The sequence below is a fragment of the Rissa tridactyla genome, chromosome 5, assembly GCF_028500815.1.
Source record: "Rissa tridactyla isolate bRisTri1 chromosome 5, bRisTri1.patW.cur.20221130, whole genome shotgun sequence".
NCBI classification, from domain to species: Eukaryota; Metazoa; Chordata; class Aves; order Charadriiformes; family Laridae; genus Rissa; species Rissa tridactyla.
Genome location: NC_071470.1, coordinates 254,820 through 277,958, shown reverse-complemented (window position 1 = coordinate 277,958; position 23,139 = coordinate 254,820).

Below are 23,139 nucleotides of genomic sequence, written 5' to 3'. Positions count from 1 at the left end.
CTGGCCCAGGGTGCCCAGAGAAGCTGTGGCTGCCCCATCCCTGGAGGGGTTCAAGGCCAGGTTGGACGGGGCTTGGAGCAACCTGGGCTGGTGGGAGGTGTCCCTGCCCAGGGCAGGGAGTGCCACTGGGTGGCCTTTAAGATCCCTTCCCACCCAAACCATTCTGTAATTCTATGATTCTCTATTCTGATCAACTCTGATTTACTCTTTAGATATGAAGTGCTACAACCAAGTAACTGAGGGAGGAAGCAGGTGAATATTATACATTATATGCCTTGTGAAAACTGGCACCTGTTACCGTTCAGTGTCACTACATGTGATGGCTCTCCTGCTGCAAGGTGCAGGCAGGGTAAGGCAGATGCCTCAAATGAGAGCGCTCTGGAAATGCAGATGCCTTTTGCTGCCATTGCGTGATGGTCCCACGTCGGGAGCTGGGCAGCCACATTCCTCACAGAAGCAGAACTCTCCCTTCCACACCCTTCCTCCGGGATGGGAACAGCAGCAGGGAAGCCTGGTCCCAGCCCTTCCCATGAAAGGAGCATCCCAAAGTCTGGCCCCATCCTTCACCTCAGGGAGAGACATTCAGTGTTTCCTGCATGGTGGACTTGCCCATAGCAATCTCCAATGCTGTGGACCTCTCCCAGTGGGCTGATTTCTGACCTTGGCCAGTTAATGACAGATAATGGGACTACTGGACCTGAGTGTTAAGAAGGGGAATGGAGTATCTAAATTGTACGAAAGATAACCCCAAATCAAATTTGTAGCTAGTGCAAGAGAGGCATAACTAAATTTAGTAAAGCTCTGTCAATATACATCATCCTAGAATAAGGCTCTTTGTACATCCAATAAAGAACACAGTAATTTCCAAAGCCTTCCATCTTTGTTCAGTCACTGTCAAGTTTCCAGATTTTTTTTCAAAATGATGCACTGCTTACCTTTTAATTAGTAACAATGCAGGCCGGTCAGCCTCACCTCTGTGCCTGGCAAGATCATGGAGCAGATCCTCCTGGAAACTCTGCTAAGGCACATGGAAAATGAGGTGATTGGTGACAGCCAACACGGCTTCACCAAAGGCAAATCGTGCCTGACAAATTGCATGGCCTTCTATGATGTTGCCACAGCATTGGTAGATAAGGGGAGAGCAACTGACGTCATCTACCTGGACTTAGGCAAAGCATTCAACACTGTCCCGCACGACATCCTGGTCTCTAAATTGGAAAGGCATGGATTTGACGGCTGGACAAGGAACTGGCTAGATGGCCGCTCTCAAAGGGTTGCAGTCAATGGCTCAGTGTCCACGTGGAAAGCGGTGATGACTGGCGTTCCTCAGGGGTCAGTACTGGGACCAGTGCTGTTTAACATCTTTGATGGTGACATGGACAGTGAGATCGAGTGCACCCTCAGCAAGTTTGCCAACGACACCAAGGTGTGGAACAGTCGACAGGCTGGAGGGATGGGATGCCATCCAGAGGTACCTTGACAGGAGGGCCTGTGTGAACCTCATGAAGTTCAACCAGGCCAAGTACAAGGTCCTGCACCTGGGTCATGGCAATCCCAGCCACAAATACAGGCTGGGCAGGGAATGGCTGGAGAGCAGCCCTCAGGAGAAGGACTTGGGGGTGCTGGTGGACAAGAAGCTCAACATGAGCCGGCAATGTGCACTTGCAGCCCAGAGAGCCAACCGCATCCTGGGCTGCATCAAAAGAAGTCTGGCCAGCAGACCAAGGGAGGTCATTCTGCCCCTCTACTCTGCTCTGGTGAGACCCCACCTGGAGCACTGCATTCAGCTCTGGAGTCCTCAACACAAGAAGGACATGGACCCGTTGGAGCGGGTCCAGTGGAGGGCCACGAAGATGATCAGAGGGCTGGAGCCCCTCTGCTATGCGGACAGGCTGAGAGAGTTGGGGTTGTTCAGCCTGCAGAAGAGAAGGCTCCGGGGAGACCTTATAGCGGCCTTCCAGTCCCTAAAGGGGGCTACAGGATGGATGGGGAGGGACTCCTTATCAGGGAGCGTTATCATAGGACACGGGGTAATGGCCTCAAGTTGAGAGAGGGTAGATTGAGATTGGATATCAGGAAAAAATTCTTTACTGTAAGGGAGGTGAGGCACTGGAACAGGTTGCCCAGGGAAGTTGTCAATGCCCCATCCCTGGAGGTGTTCAAGGCCAGGCTGGATGAGGCTTTGAGCAGCCTGGTCTGGTGGGAGGTGTCCCTGCCCATGGCAGGGGGGTCGGAACTAGATGATCTTTAAGGTCCCTTCCAACCCGAACCATTCTGTGATTCTGTGAACAAAATCTATCTTAATAGTTTCCATTCAATCAGTTTTTTACACAGGTAAAAAGAAGTCTGGATCTTAAGCAGAACAGTGAGCAAATTCAATGCACTTTGTCTATCAGACTCTGCTTTGCAGCCCAGAAGATAACCCTGAATCTTCTGACCAAGCCAAAATTTTCAAGGTGAATCGGATGGAGTTTCAAAGACCCTTCACAGATGGGTCCCTCCCACCAGCCCGCTCTCCAGTTGGGTACACAACCCCTCTTTGTTGGCAAGCCTGGAGGCATTTTGACTGTGACAGTATTTGGTAAGTCTTTAAGAAACCAGCTGGGACTCCAGAAATGGAACACATTAATTCCTGTCACATTTGCACACACAATGTCTCTGAATGTAAAAGAGTCAAAGGCTTCTGAATGTCCATCTCCCCTGCCTCAAAGCCTTAGGCAGATAATGTTTTATTGTAATGTAAAAAGAGCACATTACTGCAGAAGAAGAGAGGTTGGAACATGAAACAAACTTTTCCTGTTCTTTGAAGACTACGGAGTGACACCTACTTTGCCACATCAGCAAGAGGAGTGAGAGGAACACAAAACAAGATGGAACGCCTGCCTCTTCAGCGGGAAGGAGGAACTGCATCTCCACATGGATGGGAAATGACAGCAACTCTGCCCAAGCTTTCTCCTTCACTTGGCTCTGAGGGTAGCGGAACAGGAGAGCCCAGAGACCATAATGGAACTGACGCACTCTCTAGCTTTCTTCTATGTTATGTTTTCAGACATAGAATCAGCTTTGACTGGCCTCCAAAGTCATCACTTGTTGGGTTTTTCCCCCCTCTTTCCTTCACTTATTAGACTGTCTTTATCTCAACTCATGAGTTTTCTGAGTCTTGCTCTTCCTAGTGTGTCCCCTGTCCTGCCGGGGCAAGGGGGAGGTAAGTGCGCTTACTGTGTGGGTGCTGGCCAGAGTAAACCCACCACACATATCTTCTAAAAAATGTCTTCTTACTACAAGGATGCAGTTCTTTCTTGGAAAAGATATTCAAGGTGCTCCTGCAAAGACCTCACTGTTTATTCCAGGTACTTTCACCTCTCTCTCTTATTGCAGAGAAGAGAAACATATGAACATTAAGAATGTGACAGAATTTTTAATACATAATTTGCTTCTAGTTATTAATACATTTTCCTAACATTTTAAAATCATTTCAGACCTACATCTGTTATCATAAGATCCGTTTTTCTTATAAACAGCGTTAAACAGCAGGCGTCCATTTAAACCTTAGAAAAAAAAATTGCTGGTGCCTCAAAAATACTACAACAAGGAGAAAATGGCATCACGGTGGCAAAGAAGAAATCAGCACTAGTTACTGCCTAGTGTTCCACAGACCACAGCTTCATTAAATAATGCAGCAAATAAGAATCTCCTTGTTTACAGGAAATGACTTCTCCTTTTATTAGGATTGTTTGTTTTTTTTAAATTATAAGTGAAATTGGCATAGGCAATTCACATGTATTCATATATTTATGCCAATAATTTTCTATTGAGCACATGGATCAATAAAAACTATTTAAGCACATGATTTATTGTGTCACCATTCATAGCATAAGTATCTACCATGGTCTCGAATCTCACTGACATTTGTTAAACGTAATGTTTGCATAACAGTAAATGTGGTTAAACTTTACTTCAATTTGCTGTGAATTAAAGTGGAAGATTCGTACTAATTCTATATTCCTGCTTCGCCCCAAGCTTTTCCTTTTCTCTTTTCAAATTAGCAAAATTTCTGCCCAGAAGCTGCCTGCTCTTGCGAATTCCCCACCTAGGAGCTGTAAGAATTTTCCAGACTATGGACTGTAAAATGAGATAAAGATTACAGTGCAAAAATAACCTAGCAGAAACAGTCCAGCTACCCCAGACTAAACTGGTTTCCTGTGCTTCAGCCAGTTATCCTCACGAGGAAGACGGAATGCACTGAAGTCTGGATTTTCACCACTGTCCAATTTACTTAACGAAAGCCATCCCAGCCAATTTGCACTGCTGATCCAGTTTTATAAATTCAGTCACAGGTTTCTTCCTCATTCTCCTAGGGAGGTCAAGGGGTTTTTTGCAACACCTCCCACCTTTCCCACACTCACCAAGAAAAAGGCAAAAACCATATTGTCTATGGCCTGTAAAATCCACATTCTCCCTTTGTATTGGCCGTGTGCCTTTTCCCTGCTACCTGATGCTGCGATTCACAGGGGAGTCTGCGGATAAACGCCCTGACATCCCATAAGCTTCGTTATGCAAGAAAACAGGCAACAAGTGAAGATCGCTGGGAATACATAGATAATTAAATGCGTTAAGCTGCATTTCCAAAATAAGTCATAATCAAGCCAGTACTAAACATCTGTTTTTGCAATAAAAATAAGTACTTTCCCTGATTTTAAAAAAAGTCTAAACGTATAACGGAAAGATTCAGAATTAGGAAAGAGGGTCACGAACTTTTGCTTTCTTCAAACAAAATTTAGGTAATATTAGTGGGTTTACTCAATTTTTCCTCGCACTCTGCCCTGACAAGTAGTGAGCACAACTGAAATCTCTTCCTGCAATACTTGCTTACGTAAAAGAAATAAATATGAGCTTCTTTCCTTGAACTTTCAATGGGATTTATATCATGTTTTGTTTTGCTGCTGTTTCTTTTTTTCCCCTAATGCAAAATGAGCAATCGCTTGCTGAAAATACAATTAATATTGTTTTCAATTGTGCAGTTCTACAACATGAAAAGACAATGACAAAGTTTTCAATAAGCTCTGCCTGTATGAGAAAGGCAGCAATGCCACCTAGGAAATAAGCCAAAGGTAAACAAACTCTTCATGGTAATTTGACAAGACTTTGTTATCAATTTCAGTACATAAAGCAATGCCATCTACTCCTCCGAAAATTCGTCATCTAAATGCATCTTATTTCGATAGTCATAACTACATACATATATAAAACTACATTTTTCTAATGTTGACTATTCATGGGACTCAGGGGCAAGTACAGAAAAGGGCTAGACAAAAAAGCCTTGTCTTAAGCGAATCTTAACTTTCCCATAATGATTTCTTTTTCTTTAGTTATCTTTAAAACGCAGCTCAGCCCTCCTTGCTGCTTTGGCCATTTCCATGGCAGCTCCCACTGTCAGTATCAGCATGCCCGGACACAGAAGCACAGGAGTGACTGGCAGGAGCCACTACTCTGAAAACCCTTGATCCAAGAAAGCAGGGAACCGCACGGTAGGTCCAGATGGGAAGAAGAGCGTTGAAAAAGAGACCTGATAAATACTCAGATTTGCATTGCTTGTGACGCTTGAAAAGATAAATTCTAATCTTTTTGCTACTAGCTAAATTTCTGCAAAAAGACAATAACAAGTACGTCAAAAAAAACCTTAAATCTATCTCCAGTCTGCTATCAGTTATTTGGGGTTCTTTTAAGGTCTGTCTGAAAAAGATTTAGTGCTCTGACAGTCTTATTAGAAACTCAGTGTTCATGAATCAGGCAAGAACTACAGAACAGGGAAATGGTGCTTAGTATCTTAAACTATTCCATCTGCACCTGCCACAACTCATACACTTCTGTGCAACTGATTTGCAGCCTGAAATTAGAAGGATTTCCAAACCCTCTTCACGTTGACTTGTTACCAAAGTTAATTGCAAGTTTCTCATTGTTTTTAATAACCGAGTTTAACTCCACGCAAACTGCTGAAAAATCCACTTTGCTTTCTGAAGGAAAAGTATTTATGAGAAATGTACTGTAAATAAAAGACCTGATGTAAATCAAATAATTTAATTTGACATATAATTCATCGTTGCTGTAAACATAAATCATTCTGGGCTTGCTTAGGGTTTTTTATTGGATCCTTTACTTTGATTTTAATGACTGGATCCTTCTTCCTAGTGAAATCAACAGGAATTTTCGCTGAGTTACTGTTTCAGTTACATCAATTAAAGCTTAGACAGTCAACATATGTGTCCCAAGATCCTTTTAAAATATAATTGTAAGGACTCTTGGCTTAAGGACAATAAAATCACAATGAAAAACAGGAATGCTTGTTAATAGCATTAATTAAACAGTAAAGAAAATAGCTACTGGAACTTTCCAAGAGTAGGAATCATTGCATGTGATTATACACACATTCGGCAAAAAAAGTGCTTCACAAAATTCAGCTTTAATCCATATAGACAATCCAGTATAACACGGTGGGCATTTAGTTTCTTTGTACTTTCCTCTTACTGTAAATTTATAATTTTAAAAATAAATTCGGTTGAGATCTCATCTGGTTTTGTCTCATTCTAGTGAAATACTGGTGAAGTTCATATATGCTAAATAATCAGGCTTTTCATGCTTCCTACTTCAGCCTTCCCTCCTTCCCTAAAGATTTTTAAATCTTTATTCACATCCTGTACATCCCCAAAGTGCTTCGCTTTACTGCTTCAGCAACTTCACAGACAAAACTGACAAAGCAGACACCGGCGATTCATTTGACAACAAATTCTTATCTATGCAGAGACCATGCAAAACCAAATCCTAGTCCTGAACATCCTTGAAGCGAGAGGAAGTTTGGCTGCTACATTCTCCCAGTATGACTTTGGAGAATATTACCGGGGAAAAAACACATTTCCTTTATTTAACTGAATTATGTATTAGTTTTACAAGTCTTCTATTCTGAAATTTTCCAATGCTCATTCATACATTGTCTTAAAACACCCTGCATTAAGGCACACATAGAATCATAGACTGGTTTGGGTGGGAAGGGACCTTAAAGCCCCCCCAGTGGCACCCCCTGCCCTGGGCAGGGACACCTCCCACCAGCCCAGGTTGCTCCAAGCCCCCTCCAACCTGGCCTTGAACCCCTCCAGGGATGGGGCAGCCACAGCTTCTCTGGGCACCCTGGGCCAGGGGCTCACCGCCCTCACAGCCAAGAATTTCTGCCTCAGATCTCATCTAAATCTGCCCTTTTTCAGTTTAAAACCATTCCCCCTTGTCCTATGGCTCCAATCCCTGATCAAAAGTCCCTCCCCATCGTGCTGTATCTTGATCACAAACTCTCCTCCTCTCCTTTGATGCCTACCAAAACAGTCCATTACCTAGAAAACACTGCAATAACGGGGTGGGAAATCTAAGCTCAAGCACCTGACCTGCTTCTGCCAGTTCAAGGCCAGAACCCAAGTACGACCACACCACCCACGGAATGGGGATGCAGAGGTGCCCACGCTGGCAGATGCAAGCTGGTGCCTCACCTGGAAGTTGCCTGGGGTGATCAGTGGGGTCTCGTGCTCATCCTCCTCCTCCAGTCCGGGGGAAGTATACAGGTACCAACCGAGTCTGAAACAGCCCCTTGGCTCAAGCTCTCCCACTCTGGTTGGGACAGGAATTTACTGGAGTACCAGGAGGTTACAAAGTCAGCCTATTCTGTGGAGTAAGCCGAAGGAAGAGCTGAATCAGCTTACCTTCGATGCCCTCAGCATTCGCTGACAAGAAGCTCTCCTCAAGGAGAGATTAAGGTTTATGTCTTTGCTTTCCTTCGGCAGAATAAGGACTTCATTCACTCTTCCATTTCCCAGGCAGGCACCTTTACTCACAGTTTACCAGTTATTCTGTAATGGTTCGCTATCTGTGCTTTTGTTCAGAGAAACTTTCTCATTAAAACATGCAGACTTCTACAAAGCAGTTTTGATATAGCAGTTTCATCATGGCTTCTAGCATACAGCCTCAGAACATTTGTCCAGGGCGCATAAAGCAGGGTGTGACACAAACCTCAACATAAAACTCACCAACCAGCCACTATCAGTGTGAAAATTCATCATCATTCTGAGCGCTCGGCACTTGCAAGACCAATCCTCTGCAGAGACCATTGGAAAAGCCCCTGCTCATTTGTTGCTTATGGTTTACACAACAGAACAGTTATGGAGCAAAGCCAGGAAAACTGGCAATTATATATTGTGAGGAAAACTATTTTCAACCTGAAAGGTAAAAGTGAAATGCAAGAGCACTTTGAAAGAATAAACCACAACTACTGGGTATGCAAACGGCTCCTATGTGAAATGCCTATTAGTATAGCAATGGTATTCGTCTTATAATAATTTAAATGAATTATCAATAAATAGACAATTGTCTCATATATTTGTACTTTACTAATTTTAAACACAGTTTCACATTAATGCTCATTGATATACATATATTGAGTATATACAGACTATATTTGGATGTATTTCCACATTTAAGCCATCAAACCATTTATATGATAAAAATATTAAAAACAAGCAAAATCACTACTTGATAAGAGAGTGAGTAAACAACAAAAAACTTATTTCAATCAAGCGCTTCTTTTGTGATTTTACCGCATTTGTTTCAAGTAACACTTTTGATAAGTGCGCTGTCATAAACAGCTGAGGTTTGACTTCCAACTCTGCTGATGCAACAAAAGACATCATTATGAGGTTTCAATTAGCAGTAGGTGTGCCATTGCACTGGAGGCACACAGAGTCAGAAACAGACCATGCAAGACAAAGGACACCACCGCAGGTACAGGCGGCGGCAGCAGCTGCCTGTGGGATGCTGAAAGCACAGCTGCGAGCAGGGAATAAGGCTGCTAGAAAAGCAGAGAAAGCAAAGCGTAACAAAACCAAAATATCAATCTGGCCAAGCCTTCTCCTCTCTCTATCCACAAATACACACTCAGCAGGTGATACACAACAGCATCTCATTCTCAGCATCTAAAGACAGACTACAATGCAATTTTTATTTCTGGCATCTGGAATGTATTTCAGACAGATCACTGACCGCCACGGGCCGTTAACGTATCCCATTCAGTGCAAAACTAGCATCAGAACCAGGGAGAGCATTTTTTTCCCTTGGACAGAATTTTCCCAGTTTAAAATTACCAAACTGAAAGTTAGTATTTAAAAAACTATGCAAGTTAGTTACCTAGTTTGTTAGAACTGTTTCTCAGTGATATATATTCTATTTCCTCCTCAAATACATTCATTGTTTTTGTGTTTTGTCCCAGATGTGTAAGTTTCAGGGTTTGCTAGAGACCAGCCATCCTGCATTATTTGCAAGAAATCCAGGCTCAGACCTTTAGGTTGTAAAACAACCTCTTGCTAATTGCAAAGGTTAAATATCTTATTAATAAAAATTAATCTTTTTACATCATCGGCCAGCTCAGAGGATAAGAAGATAATCAGATTCTGATGATGTAATTCTGTAGTAGAGAACTACATAGGCATCCTTTTTTTTTTTTTTTGCTAGGTAATTCAGTAATAGGTATTTATTCCAGAAAATCTGTTTAGTAGAAACAAAAATTAAAACATGCTAAGACAGCTCTATGAATACAATTAAATAAATATCCAAACCAGTATACAATTAATTTGTCTCCTAAACTCTTAGGCTAAGATGATGAGATTATTTCAGAGCCCCATGGTCCTTTTAAATAGGAGAGAAGTTACATATATCTTTTGTACTACATGCCAGTCTCAGCCTTCTGTTCTTTGTGTCACCTGTGTGATTCCATGTCCAGTGAGCTGCCAGATCACCAACAGGTTTCAGACGGGGCCAGAGAAATCAGTATGAAGAGCCTCAACAAGGAAAAGAGCATTTTGTGAAATGACAATTTCATAATCAAAATAACAGATCCATAAGGGGACCCATAAGCCCTGCAAATCATCTGGGGAACATATCAATAGTGTATCTACTAGATTTTCTGCTTTCTCAGTGCAAAAATATGAACTGCAAAAGTTCTGTCAAAGTTAAAGTACATAGAATCATTTTGGTTGGAAAAGACCTTTAAGATCATCAAGTCCAACTGTTAACGCAGCACTGCCAAATCCACCATTAACCCATGTTCCTCAGCACCACGTCTGCCCGGCTTTGAAATCCCTCCAGGGATGGCGACTCCACCACTGCCCCAGGCAGCCTCTTCCAATGCTTGACAGCCCTTTCCATGAATAAATTGTTCCCAATATCCATCCTAAACCTCCCCTGGTGCAACTTGGGGCCATTTCCCCTTGTCCCATGGCCTGTTCCTTGGGAGAAGAGCCCGACCCCCCCTGGCTACCCCCTCCTTTCAGGGAGCTGTAGAGAGCGAGAAGGTCTCCCCTCAGCCTCCTCTTCTCCAGGCTGAACCCCCCTAGCTCCCTCAGCCGCTCCTCACCAGACTTGTGCTCCAGACCCCTCACCAGCTCCGTTGCCCTTCTCTGGACATGCTCCAGAACCTCAACGTCTGTCTTGTGGTGAGGGGCCCAAAACTGGGCACAGCCCTCGAGGTGGGGCCTCACCAGTGCCCAGTACACGCACAAGAAGAAAGTGAAAATGCATTAATATGAGTTGCAATTTGCAAAAATGTGTTAAGCACAGACTGAGACACACATACAAATAATTATATTGTACCACAGTTCCCGATTGCAGTCTAATGTTGCTTTGCTGGATTTCTTGCCCTATTTTCAATGAAATCCTTCAGTTAGGACTGTAGGATCACTATTGCATAGTTGGAGTTTCACATATGGAGCACTGCACACTGCTCAGAGGTGCAGAAGGGTTCTCCCAAATTGCTGTTCTTTTAGCGGGACTATTTTAATGCTCACCAAGTGGCCAGAAAACTATGTTTTTCAATATGCTTCCTAGTGGATCCAGTCCATGATTAATTCATGTATCTGGTCAATTCCCATTGGAACATATGAGACATAAAGCTTCACTTCAACTGGGATATACATTGCTTATCTCTTCTTTAACATAAGCTTTGTTACTGACTGAGGGTGAAATAAGAAATCAAAGTGACTGCCTTATACATCACAGATACAGCTTAAAATTGTTTCATATTCTCAAAAGCATAAAAGAGTTACTCCACATGTACAAAGTATGAACAGAGCAGTATCTTTTTACTCATTGTTGTGGTCAGCAACACCACCAGAGACACTCTGTCTTCATGCTATGTGTGTCCAAGATCAACAGTAAAGTGTGGTCATCAGCCTGATTAGAACCTATTTGTAAAATAGGAAATTACCTAATATTGATTGTTTGCTGATACACCCACATCAAGTAAGGAAATCATGCAAACTGCCAATTAGCCCAAGTAAATGCAATCCCACCCAATAATTTCATTTTGGCTAAGCAAAAATTTCCTCCAGAAAAATATTCCATTGCAAAAACCTGTCTGCAAAATACATACAGAAATATGGAATGCTGTTCATCATGCTCTGATATTAAACACTGACAAAGATGTGTTCAAGAATCACAACTCTCTTGATCCCTTCTTCACCAAAATGTAACTTATAAAATTAGCATGGAGATAACCAGTTTGGGTATCAGTTTTCCATCCTTGCAATTAGGTTATATTTTCACATGAAAAGCTAGAAATTTACGTTATTTAACAAAACTGGAGAGTCCAATGGAAACTGTCAGTTGCAGCAGCTGAAGCTCTGAGAGCAATGCAAGACTGTCGACTAGAAGCTGAGATTTCTTTTATTGTTGTTTGTTATACAGTCTCAGTCAACAACCAGCAAAATCACCTTTAAACACACAGTCATTCTGGTAACATAAGAAAGCCAATAGGAAATAGTCAAACAGAATAATAGCACTTTTTTTTTTTCATTTGCACGCATTTTTAGAGAATATTTTGAACAAATAACACGACAGGCATCAGAAGTTTGAAGACAGCTGCCTGACAAACTAAACAAAAAGACTGTTGGCATTGAATTGTTTATTTACAAAGAACAAACTTCAACAACTCATAAATACTGCGATAGGATTGGTTTGGGGGATTGTTTTGGTCTGTTTGTGTGATGGCTCAGGCCTGGTGGACCCTGAAACAGACATGTCAAAGAATTCATACAGCAAGTTTTCTCCCTAACTTCCTTCCCTTTGGGTTAGAAACTATTTCTATAAATATGGTACGGTATTTTACATGGCTCCCAGTGTAAAATAATCTTCTGATGGGGACTGATGAGGAATGCTGAGGTGCTCAACTTACGACTTTTGTTCTCATAACTCTGCAAGATTTCAGACAAGATTTAGGTAGACTTTATGTCTGCAGTTGGTACTTCTTCAAACTGTAATGTTCTGTCCAGGTAGACCAAAACATAATTGTAATTACTAAAATGGAACAGAGCAAACAACATTAGAAAAGAACATCCAGACAAGGGAGAAATAAGAAGATATTTGGTCTAGTTTCTTTTTATGAGAGCAAGTATTGAGCCCTTTTGGCACCAAAAAACTAATCTATGCAGCTTTGTTCCACCCCTGAAGGAGTACTAAAGCATAAACCCATATTATTCTGATGAAAATCTTACTATAACAAGATGACTACTAATGAAACAGGACAAACAAAACCAGACTAGGCTAAAAGAAAGCCTTGAAACTAATGGTTTCACTGGAAATAAGTTTCACAGCATCACATTATATACGGAGTTAGGAAGGCCACACTACTCGTATGCAGAATACAAAAGAGCAAATGATTGAAGTTATTTATATTATTACTACTATCTCATCTGTATTATAAGAATTATCAAAAAACTCATGAATTGCCTTCATTCAGCTGGTGAAGGATAGCTTCTGAGGATAAAATACATTTTTCACAGACTAAAAAAAATCAGCCCCCTTTTCTCTAAATTATCTGACCGTCACCATCACTTCCAGTTTTCTGCCCCAAAAGATATGCTAAGAAAAATATTTGGCCCAGCACCAGCTCAGCACCAGATGAGTGTGTCAGAAAAGGGCCGTAGAAGACTTAGGTTTTATTTTCTGATTCCAGAATAAACCCAGGAACGGGTCCTTCCCAACACATAACTGACAGTTCTGCAAAGCTGCATTTGCTGCAGCAGTCCCTGGAGGCTCTTCCTGGACCGTTCGTATTCCAGAGGCATTCCTGATTATTTCATCATCCCCTTTCACTGATATGTCAGTAAAAAGAGCTATGTAAATATTTCCTGGTTTGGAAAGTGACTGTTTTTTTAGAGCACGTTTCATTAAAAAAGTGTTTGACTCTTTGACAAAGAAAGTGCCTTTACACTTCCCCATTTTTTGAAAAGTATTAATTTACAGAATAATAATTTTCATTGATTAACACTATTAACACAATGATTAACCACTATTTTCTTCGAATTGTCACATTTCTAATATATTCTTCGTGTTCTTTGATATACCATTTTACAGCACTATTTCAAGCTACATACAGGTTTTACATTCTACTTATTTTCCCTTCTCATGGTTCCATGATAATAATTCTCAGGCAGTCTTTTTTGGATTAACAGTGTTATTTCTTACTCAGAATTGGCGGAAGACTTAAAGCACTTAATGACACTAGGAAAATATTAGCTATCCTCAAACCAGAATTCTGTAGAAAAGTTTGAATTCAGATTTTGGAAGGATGCTAAAGTATGCTGTTTTGTCTATTCAAACTACAGGGCTCGTAAAACCATGATATAAAAACAGTCAAATGGGAAAGTGTTACAGGTTATCAGGTTACCTTGAAGTTTACCATATTTTAGTGATTTTTTTCTATCTAGTAATGCTGAACTCTAAAAACTAAGATGCCTATACTCTCTAAATGTTACGTCATGCCACAGACTCTCAGCGAGCGATTTGCTCATCTCTAAAGTTTGCTGCAACATCCTTGTGAATCAATGGTACTCCCATACAGATCTAGATACATTCTTTAAATGATTTTCTGATATCTGCAGAGCATAAGAAACCAACTCCTATTGAAAATCATTGGAAATTAGGTACATAGCATAGATTTTTCAGACGTACTCATTGCCAAACTCTGTTCACATTCATAGCCACAGAAATCTAACTTTTGGCTACAATCAAACCAATGTGTAAAGCTCTTTAACATTCATAGTCCTGTTTTAAAACTAAATTTAATTTTTTTGTTAGGATAAATGGTGCCCAAGAGTTGAATTCAAAACTACAATGTAAATATAGCAATGTATGAAATACAGGATTTACAATTTAATTAGAAATACTCTAGACCTTTAGAGTAAGCAAGTTCAAATCGGTTTTATTTATATCTAGAGGGAAAATACAAGGATTCATTAATACATGCTTTTACAGATAATTTACAAGCCAGAGGGCAGGGAAAAAATTTAAAGTTCAGAAATATACAAACAAGCCTAAAACTACAAAAAAATATTATGGAAATTTCCAAAACTCCCTGCAGATAAGTACATATTTTCAGTAGACATATTTTGGCAATATCTACAGAAATTTACTAAGGGCAGAGTTAACAAAGAACTTCTTTGTAGTTGCCAGTACAGAGCCACTCTGATTAAGCACATATAAATTTGGTGCAGATGACCAGCTGCCACTAATCTTTACCAAAGCCCATGGAAAACTGTGACAACAATAAAGTTTATGTATTATTCTAGACAGAACTAGTTTCAGTGATTTAAATCTGAGTAAAAAGCAAGCTTTCTGCTTGTATAATTCAACAATTCAGACACACATTAATACTAAGCAGATTTATACACACAAGTGGCTCCTGTCTATGTGCATCAAAACACTATGTGAAGCCCACTTTCAGGCTCTTTTGACTTGTGTGTCAAATCCCGGATTGTGAAAGAATGAGGACAGATGTGTAACATCCCTGTACTAGACTGCCAGAGCAGGCAATTTTTGTCACTAATATTTGCTAGCTATATGCCCCAAACTGTGTGTTCCCTTTCCATCTCAGCTATGACAGGTTGAAACTGAGCACTTTAAAGTTGCAGATGAAGGGCTTTAATCTTTATCAAAATGATGTCTGACCCTTAGTTTAATTGATACAGACATTACAATCATAACAAAATAGTTTGCAATCTAAATGTTCAACAGTTTTCACAGAAGATGATCATATTTTGTTCCCTCCCCTCTCTGCAATACTGTGCCACAGAAATAGCTAGACATCATAAATCTGCTACAGCACATTCAGTGTGCTTCTTAAACTTGAATATAGAGACTATACAATTCTTTAGGAGCAATGCGACTTTTTTCTTCTTGATTCAAAACCAAACACCACAGTTCAATAAATTGATTACTGCAATATGTCACCACTCACATATGTAACGGTAGCAAGAAAAAACATCAGGAATTGTGTACATCAGCTATTTGTTCTTTTCTTCCTGGGTAATACATACTGAAAAGCATCTAAAAAAATCAGGAAAAAAGTGATCAGGACCTAATTTATAGGCAGAGTTGATCTGATGCATCCCAAACATTTCCAAGTCACTATAAATGCAATATCAAGTTATTCTGCACTTGTTTGCAGCGTCCACTCGTCTAATACCACATGTAGAAGAAATCATCATACTTTCAAAGACAGAGGAGACTTTTGGTAATTAAGATTATGGTTTGCGTTGCCCTGTTAAAGGTTTGGGCTGTTTCAATGGACAAAGTTGTTAACATTTCCCAACTCTGCAGGTAAACTCTGCAGAAGCAGATTAATGTCTAATTTCATTCGCAGCTTCTACCTGGAGAAGACCACCTAAAGTAATGTGCTGCAATACTGAGGGGACCGTGAAAAATTGAGCTCCTTCTGCAAGGAAGGATTAAGTTCTGCAGTACAACTTCAGAAGTTGTCATAAAGAAGGATAATATTTTTTAAAAACTAATTTATTTCTTCTTAATCTTTCAGGGTTACAATTTTAAAAGATGAGTCAAATAAATGCAAACAGGTGATGACTCATCTTTAATTGCAAAGCAGGTTATCCACCTGGCATGTTTCACAGACACCTTTGGCTCTGCTAGCTGAGATCAGCACATATTAACTTCCTAGTATTGGAAAAAGAATAATTTTCCTCCAAAAATATGCATCCTGTAATTTACAGGAGAAGGAAAATGGTTACAAGCTATGAAAAGCTTATTTAGGGAGAAAATATTTTGGAAAAATCTTTTGTTTAAAGCCAAGCTACTAGTCAATTGCTGACAGAGGAGACCAACAGGGAGTTATCTTGAAAGCTACTACTTGGCAGAAGCCTGCTGAGCTGCACTGCAAGAACTACATGGATGTACTAACATTGCACATACCTTGTAAAAGATAGACCTAATTTTGAGAGGATCCTGCATAAGACTTTTCCTAGGGGGTAAAAAGCTACAACACAGCTAGAGCTGAGAAAAAGTAAACAGTAACACCTTTAAAGCTGCAGTCAGGAGCGAATATTGGTTAGGATATCCGTTTATGCTTGTTCACTTCTTCATATTCTATACATCTGTGAAACTCACTCTGTATCAGTTTCCCAGTATGTAACTGGAAAAGAACTCATGGGTAAACTAGACAAACATTCAAGTACTGAACAAATAAACTGCTGTCAATAATATATTAGTCTCTCAGGCGAATATAGCTGTGCAGAGACCAGCATGAAAAGATCCCAGTAACAGTGTTATCCCCAGTTCTCTTGGGAAATTATTTTGTATCCCAACATAGCTTAGTAACTTAGGAACAGGAATTTTCTCGTGACAGTCCACCTACATTTCACCTTTTCCTTAATTTCGTCCTACCAACTCCAGTTGTACCACTGTGTTTATGCTAAAGGATTATTTCCTTATTGTCACTACCCTTCATATATTTATGGGTTATTTTCATTCTTCCCAGAACTACCGTGTGAAGGCCATACAATTTACCTTCAGTGCATGCAAGGTCAGGAAACGTCAGCTGCAACCTGATGTTGCAGGGCTAAGCCACCATTGTTTAGAACTGGCTGGATTTCTAAGCAGAAGGTCTCATTGAGCCTCTTTTTAACAGTTTAAACAAATCCTCATTTAGCACAGTATAAAAATAGTCTCCTGCCCTTTCTAAATTTTTACATTTAAATGTGCTTTTTTTGGTGTTTGGAGGTTTTCTGGGGGGAATATGTGGATACAACTCTCCTTTGATATGTAATATTAATGAACTTTTTTTTCTGGTTTATAATGGATGTCTCTCATGCATTTTAATAGACTTTTAACGGCTATAAAGGAACATATAAGCTGCTTGCAGGAAAAACAACCCACATGGCACATCAAGTGAGATTTGTAGTTCTTTTCACCTCTGCTTCCAGATCACTGTTACACTAAATGTTGTGAGTGATGAGTGAATTGTGGAGAACGTCAGCAGAAAAGCCTTTCTACATAGGAGCTTCTCAGAAATACTTACTCAAGAATAGATTTTTCCAGAACGGCAGTCCCTGAATATTTCATCTGTGAATACTCTTGTTCCAGGATAAAAGTGCCACATCTGGTTTAACATGATCCATTTTGAAAACAGTCTGAGATGAACCATTGTGGCAATTATGTAGTCCATAAACACAGTTATTCTAGGATAATTATTCAAATCCTTTCAAAACTTTAATCCAAGTTAACCATCAGGAGAAAATAAGCCTTAAGTAACTGAAATACTCCAAATATGCACAGAACAGAAAACAGTAACAAAGCTGGAGATCACTGAGTGAGAAAAGCACCACAGTAGCCAACCACTCTTCAACCAACCTAGTCTAGCTTCAGGAAGGAAGCACACACGAGACAAAATTGAGGAGTATCAAATCCAGCTCGTGAGTAATTGGAAAAACCCTGGAAAACTTAGAAGATACCAGCGAAGGAATACTGAAGTAAACAGTACCACAACTGAAGAAGGGAAATGCACACTCTACTTTTCTATAATATTTTAGTTGTTAGAGCACTAACCGAGAAAGGTGAGATTTCAACCTCACTTCTTCCCTTCAGGATATCTTAACCACCACGTTAATTGACTGAAACACCTAGGAAAGCAGTGCCTGCTTTTCAGTTTCTTCCTCTGCCCTTAACACTTCAGTTACACTGCACAGGAGCCCTGAGGTCTCCCACCCAGCAAGAGAGTGGCTGACCTGTGGGCACAGACCTTCTCACAACCTGTGCATGAACTTCAAGATGCTGAGGGCTCGTTTACTCCAGTGGAAAGTCATAGCGCTTGTGGGTAACTTGCAAACTTCCATACTTTTTGGGGCACAAAAACATATCTGGTTTTCTGCATTTTAGATTCATCACACAGAAGGAACCAGTGCCTTTATATCCCCTTCATTGTCCTGCTTCCCTTGGTATCATTGCTCAAACTGAATATTCACATGGGTATGAGCCTTTTCAGTTCCGTTTTGTTTCTCTGACTGATTACTTTACATTTTCCCTATTTAACATCTTAACTTAAGTCCAGATACATGGAGCTGTTGTTCCAAAGTTACACTGCTTTAGTTTAATCAAAATGGCTTCCTTGATTAACAAAAAAAAAAAAGAAAAGCCAGGGGGAAGGGGGGGAGGAGGGCAGGGAGCTGTGTGGTAGGTGGTTTTCTCTGTGCACTGCTTTTGAGTATCCCGATAACAGAATTGCTCCAGCTCGGCAGCCAGAGACAGGGCTTGGGCTGTCCTCAAGCCATGGGGGATGGCAGGCTGTAGAGAAGGGGCAGCTTTTTTCAGGGAGGTGGGGAGGGTGCTGATGAGCAGACCCTGGTCCCCAATGAAACCTCAACTGTGCATAAAACTGCATAACTGGGACACTGCTGAGGGACCACAGCTCAGCCTTCACTGCCTTCCACTCCCATGCCTGGTCTGAATGAGAGGTGGTTTGAAAATAGATCAGTGTCAAAAAGCACCCTCAGTCAGCAGTGGGTCCCTGAATATCTGGGACTTTTTCAAGATCAGTTCAAGACAGTACAGTTTGAGGAGACAATGCTGGGGGTTTATTTTAGATAAATTCATGTCTTGGGAAGGTTTTCAATGTCACTCTGGTTATAGAGGCTGTGACAATCTATCTTTGTGTTTAACTCAAACGCAGCTCATGCAGGAGTCAGCCTTTTCAACTCTAGTATGAATCTAAAATACCTTTTCAGTCTTTTTATTGCTGTAACCACAAAGCCTGCTGAGCTGAGGCAGTGTACATAGACCAAGAGCTCTGTATCAACCAGCATAAAGTTCAGTATAAACAATATAAAAGCAATATAAATTATATAAATCATATGCATAAACAGTACAAAGCACAGTACTAGAAGAAGAAAGCAAATGAACAGTTATTTGTAAATCTGGTGAAAGATAGGAAAGCAACATGAGTGGGATCTGTAGTAAGATAAAGTTTCCACTTGGACCCGGCTGCCACCAATAAATGTCTTTGTGCGGCCGTGTGCCTCTCTGGATGAACAGTTGATGTGTACTGGGCAGCTGAATATTTGCAACATAACGTTTGCACTCCCTGCTTCCGAGAGCAGTTTTCCAAAGATGCCCAGGCTGGATTCTCGTCATGCACAAAGCATGGAAAGGGATCTTTACTGAAATCTTTGGAGAAAAGCTCAGATCCAAGCTATAGTGGCACAATCTGTATGCCCTTCTCACAAAACGCAGTTACTTCGATAACAGGAGTGGAAAGCAGCTTCTTTTTAAGGGAAGAGAGTGCTATGAAAACAAGTTTGGAGATGTTCGTCAGGAAAAAATTCTAGCAGAAAGAAAGGGTGTTTGATTTTTAAAAGAAAGGTTTGAATCATCTCAGCGTGTGTTTGAGGCACAGAGCTGATTCAAAACTGCCAGGCCCCTGGGTGCTGGCAACGCACTGACCAGAAACTGATGAAACACTGTCTCATTTCTGAGTGACTGGTCCCTCAGCAGCTCTTTGGTTACAGACCCAACATGGGGTTTGGTTTTCAGAAATGGATAAGGTTGTGTCCTTTGAGGATCCAAACCGGTAACTGAAGAGGACGGTAGCGCTGAGCTGGGAACACAGTCTGATGTAGAGACCTCATGTGGCCTGATACGAATTAAACCTGGTGTCTAAAATTGAAGGGGCTTTGAATATAAGGGAATTGTTGCAAGCAGGGAGGTAAAATGCTGAGAAGGCACAATTTCTGGTGAGAAGGTATAATTTGTGGTTTATGTGAGCCAAATGCTGAGCTGTAACCTATAGGAAAGCTCTGGTAAAGGCCTTGTGAAACTCTACTGCTTATATTTTTTTCTTGGGAGCAATATATCTATTATAGGAATTGTTTTTACAGAGGAGTAGGAGACAACAGTAGTCCCAAATAGCAACAATTAGGTGGGGGCAGATGGGAAACCCCAGCAGGGATTATGGGGCCCTACCACTCATCTACAAAAGGGTTAATTTCAAAGCCATACCGGTAAATTAAATCCTGGGAAACATGGATGAGGCTCCTCCTGGTAGCAGGTAGGCCCAAGCCCAAGCGGGGCCGAGCCGCCATCGGAGGCCCGCAGCAGCCCCACAGAGGCCCGGTGCAGCAGGGGCCGGCAGCTCCGGGGTGGCGGGCCGGCTCCTCGCAGCTCTGCCCGCACCCTTCCAGCTCTCCGAGGCGGGGGGGGGGGGGGGGCGGCGCTGAACGTACCTTCGCTTTTATTGCGTCTGAATGGCGAGGTACGGACTGCAGGGGCTCTGGACGCGTGCGGGGCAGCCCCCACACCGTGCCACCCCCGACCAGCAACAGCCAGTTCCCGCCGGTTCCCCAGGGCCGATGCGCGGGACACCCTGAGCCAATGGGGGAGCCCCTGGTGCCGCTGAACCAATCAGAGTTGGCGGCGCCACCGTGGAAAGGTATTTAAGGACGGGCAGACAGGGGCACCGCTGGCGGCGGAGACAAAGAGGATGGGGTGTTTGAGGTGGAGCCGGCACTGGTGTTCCTGGGGCTGCGGCCGAGGGGACCCCGCGCCGGGGTGCAGGACATGAGGAAGAAGGACAGAGCAGGGAAGAGGGTGAGGGAAGGAGCGGTCATAGGCCTTTACTTTGGCCACACCACCTTGCACCAAAAGCCTAGATCTAAACACCAAGGAGATGCCGGCAGATCGGCTCTCACTCGCCTCTGGTAACAGCACCCTGTTCCACCATGAACTGACAACAAATGGCCAAATAAACAAAGCTGCTGTCAAATGTGCAATACTATTTAAGTTTAAATACATTAAAATGTTGTTATCCTAAACATGTTTGCTGATGGCATGACAGCTAGGTTTATAGGCCAAAGCTGAAGTGTGTTTTCTTGCCTCATCAGCACAAGATGAGGTAGGTACTTTACTACCAAGTCCTGCATACGCTATTCAAAAATACAGGCAGCCTAATAAAACGCAGATAAAAAAACTCACACTTGCCCTTCTCCTCCTCTCTGGCTTGATTTTCTGTAACAATAGTTGCTAATCTGTAACTACAAATATTATTTTAAAAAGATACATAAAATGTGAAATCCAGCAGCTCTGGCCTGACAAATCCTTTTAAAGTCAGTTAATTTGTGAACTTCCATATGCTTTTATCACCCTGACCAGATAAAAGTGTATTTTTTTTTAGTATTTGAAAGCTGTTGCTGACAGGTATTTATTGCTGCCATCACCCACTCTTAACATTTAGACTGCAAAAATTGACTCTAGCCTGTCAACCATTAAGCAGCAATAATTATGTCTGAAGTTGTGAAAGTGAAGTGTGACAGCCATTTCATACCTAGTGCTTTAACAGGTCCTATAACCTCTGGAATTACTTTTATTGTCTACTTTCCATGCAGCAGTCAAAAAGATGAGTGTGTTTAGGGAGAAGAGTAGAGTTTGTACATGACCAAAAAAAGTGAAATTTTATTGCACTACTGTTGTGAAAGAGTATTATCGTGCACCAGGTGGATGTTAAGGTGCCTATTCACAAAAAAAAAAATCTTGTTTTTTCATCTGTGAACACAACAGTAACCAACATTTTTTAATTAGATACATTGTCATTGCGAAACACAGTCTTGCTACTGCAACTAAGCAAGAATTAACACACTTTGCAAGTAAGAAGTTATACACTAATGGAAAGATTTTTGTGAACTGCAGGTATCTACTAACCCCATGATTTTGATCACAAGACCAATATAAATACATGGCACAAGTTTTCTGTAATACAAGGCATGCATCTCAAGCACCAGTTTACAATGCCTTTTAGAACTGGCATATTCATTACATTTTAAAATCTCTTTGGGGCCACTTGTAACTTGTCGATGCTTGTTCATGCTGTAGTGGTAACACTCCTGCGGTACACATTTCTCATTTATTTTGTTTCTGGACACTAGGAAGAAGGAGGGAGAAAGTGCCTTGGACTTTCATTTGTTGTGTTAGCTTGGGCCTGACAACGAAGAACAACTTCAGGTAAAATTCCTGGCAGCTTCCTCCCAGGAACTGCAGCAGGATCGCCTCCTGCAGCAGCTCTGTAGATCGGGCAATTATTAGCAGCTGTTATGTAGCGTGCAGCCACACAATAAAATTCCCTTTCCCACATTAAACTCTCAGAAATTCGTCAGTATAGAAGAATGAAAAGAATTCAAATGTTAACAATATGGTGCAAATTATTATGCAAAACCCAGACACATTTTCAGCTGGTTTGGTTTTAAATTATCTCAGACTAATACAGTTTATTTAGAATGACTGACTCATAATTTATGAGAGCTTTGCTTGACATTTAAAATTCACTTCGTTTTTAATCAATGGCATTATTTTCATAACTTGACGTGTCTTGTAAAGTTCTGTGTTGACCTAGTCATATATGTGCGTCTTGTTTACATTTCAAAAATTAAATGGCACAGAATGACAGGAATATTATATGCACGTAAAGCCAAATTTGGGTTGCCTGTTGATGTGGATGGCACCTCGACATATAACTGCAAGTGTTCTTAGAGACTACTTCTGTTAGCAGAAAAATGCATAGTGCTTCAGCAACAAGGAGCTGATGACTGAAAAGCATCTTGTCAAAAATATAGACATGATGTCCGTAATTTAGTACTCAGGAACAGCAAAAGGAGAAGGGAAGATTTTTCTCACTAATTCTACAGGAAAATCCTTCAAACTGTAGCGTCCTACATTTTACTAGAGAATCTGCCCCTCTAAATTAGGTAGGCATCATTCTCACACAGTCATATATATATTTGC